At 43.8% G+C, this 2,525-nt stretch overlaps 1 non-coding gene across 1 annotated transcript; it reads right to left on the bottom strand.

Moving 5' to 3' along the window:
* Positions 1–454: 454 nt before the first annotated feature.
* Positions 455–561, bottom strand: LOC141722196 (small nucleolar RNA R71). The gene has a single exon (XR_012575219.1). It is a non-coding gene; the product is annotated as a small nucleolar RNA R71 (small nucleolar RNA).
* Positions 562–2,525: the final 1,964 nt, after the last annotated feature.

Below are 2,525 nucleotides of genomic sequence, written 5' to 3' on the forward strand. Positions count from 1 at the left end.
TCCGGAGAAGTTAGATTTTGAGGATTCGGATTCAGGAACTGAGCAGAAAGAACCAGTAAACATGGGAGATCGTATTGTTCAAGCTGATCCAGCTCTTATGGATTTTTCTCGGCCTAAAATTGATGACATTCAGTCAAGCATCCTTCATCCGGCTATTCAAGCTAACACCTTTGAAATCAAGCCAGGCACTATTCAGATGGTGCAGAATTCTGTTTCTTTTGGAGAAGCGGCAACTGAAGACCCCAACATGCACATAAGGAATTTTGTCGAGATCTGCAGCACTTTTAAGTATAATGGCGTGACTGATGAGGCTATCAAGTTGAGGCTTTTCCCATTCTCACTGAGGGATAAGGCTAAAGACTGGTTACATTCTGAACCAGCTGGGTCCATCACTACATGGCAAGATTTTGCGTAAAAGTTTCTGGTGAAGTTTTATCCAATGGCAAAGACTGCTGCTATGAGGAGTGCTCTTACTCAATTTGCGCAGCAACCTACAGAATCTATGTGCGAGGCTTGGGAACGCTACAAGGAAATATTGAGAAAATGTCCACATCATGGAATGCCGGATTGGATGGTAATCACTGGTTTTTATAATGGTTTGGGGGCCCAATCTCGGCCCATGCTCGATGCAGCAGCTGGAGGCGCCTTATGGGCTAAAAACTATACTGAGGCGTATAATCTTATCGAGACGATGGCTGCGAATGAGCATCAAAACCCAACTCAGAGGATGACGTCAGGCAAGGTAGCAGGTATTCTGGAAGTTGATGCAGCCACCGCTATTGCAGCCCAGCTCCAAGTGCTATCAATGAAGGTTGATTCTCTGGCTACGTATGGAGTTAATCAAATAGCTATGGTTTGTGAGCTTTGTGCAGGTTCTCATGCTACGGATCAGTGTTCTCTTGTCAATGAATCTGTTCAGTATGTGAATAATTATCAGCGACAACAGCAGCCTGTGCCAGCGACCTATCATCCTAATAACAGAAATCATCCAAATTTCAGCTGGGGAAATAATCAGAATGTTATTCAGCCACCATATCAGCAAGGAGTAAGTAAATAGTTTAACCCACCTGGATTCCAACAACCACAACAGTATGCTACAAGGCAATCATATCCTCAACAGGGAAGTGCAGCTGCACCTACTAGTGCTGATTTTGAGGAACTTAAGCTGTTGTGCAAGAGTCAGGCGGTTTCTATCAAGACCTTGGAAAATCAAATCGGTCAATTAGCCAATGCAGTGCTCAATCGTCAACCTGGCACTCTTCCCAGTGACACGGAAGTACCAGGCAGGAAGGAAGCCAAAGAGCAAGTCAAGGCTATTACCTTAAGGTCTGGAAAAGTAGCTGATGCTGAAAAGGCAAAAGAAGTCGAAGCTGAAGTTAGGGATGAAGAATCTAAGCAAAAGGAGAAAGCGGCGGAACCAAGGAAGACTACTGTTGAACACACTCTGCCTGAGGCTAATACAGGGGAGAAACAGCTTTATCCTCCACCACCTTTTCCAAAGAGATTGCAGCAATAAAAGCTGGATAGACAGTTCGGGAAGTTTCTGGAGGTGTTCAAGAAACTTCACATCAATATACCTTTCGCTGAGGCTCTGGAACAAATGCCTAGTTATGCGAAGTTTATGAAGACTATTCTTTCAAGGAAGGTGAAACTGGATGACCTTGAAACCGTTGCTCTCACGGAAGAATGCAGCGCTGTTCTGCAGCAAAAGTTACCACCAAAACTGAAAGATCCAGGAAGCTTCACCATTCCTTGCACCATTGGCAATCTAAATTTTGACAAGTGCCTTTGTGATTTGGGAGCAAGCATTAATCTGATGCCCTTGTCGATCTTTAAAAAGCTGGATCTGCCTGATCCAAAACCCACATACATGTCGCTACAATTGGCGGACCGTTCCATTACTTACCCAAGGGGCATAGTTGAGGATGTACTCGTCAAGGTGGATAAGCTCTTCTTTCCTGCAGATTTTGTTATTCTGGATTTTGAGGAAGATAAGAAGATTCCCATAATCTTGGGGAGGCCTTTCTTGGCTACTGGCCGTACCTTGATAGATGTGCAAAAAGGGGAACTTACTATGCGGATCCAAGATCAGGATGTGACCTTCAACGTATTCAAGGCAATGAAATTCCCTACAGAAGATGAGGAGTGCTTAAAAGTGGATGTGATTGATTCTGCGGTTACGTCGGAACTCGATCACATGCTAATGTCTGATGCATTGGAAAAGGCCTTAGTGGGGGAATTTGACAGTGATGATGAAGATAGCAACGAGCAATTACAATATCTGAACGCTTCTCCATGGAAGCGAAAGCTCGACATACCATTTGAATCTCTTGGTACTTCTGACCTTAAGAATGCTGAAGGGAAGCTCAAATCATCAATAGAGGAAGCACCTACCTTGGAGCTTAAACCATTACCTGAACACTTGAGGTATACTTTTTTAGGTGATTCATCTACGTTACCTGTTATTATTTCAGCTGACCTTTCAGGTAGTGAGGAAGACAAGCTCTTAAGGATTTTGAGAGAAT

This window comes from Apium graveolens, chromosome 4 (assembly GCF_009905375.1).
Source record: "Apium graveolens cultivar Ventura chromosome 4, ASM990537v1, whole genome shotgun sequence".
Classification (NCBI taxonomy): domain Eukaryota; kingdom Viridiplantae; phylum Streptophyta; class Magnoliopsida; order Apiales; family Apiaceae; genus Apium; species Apium graveolens.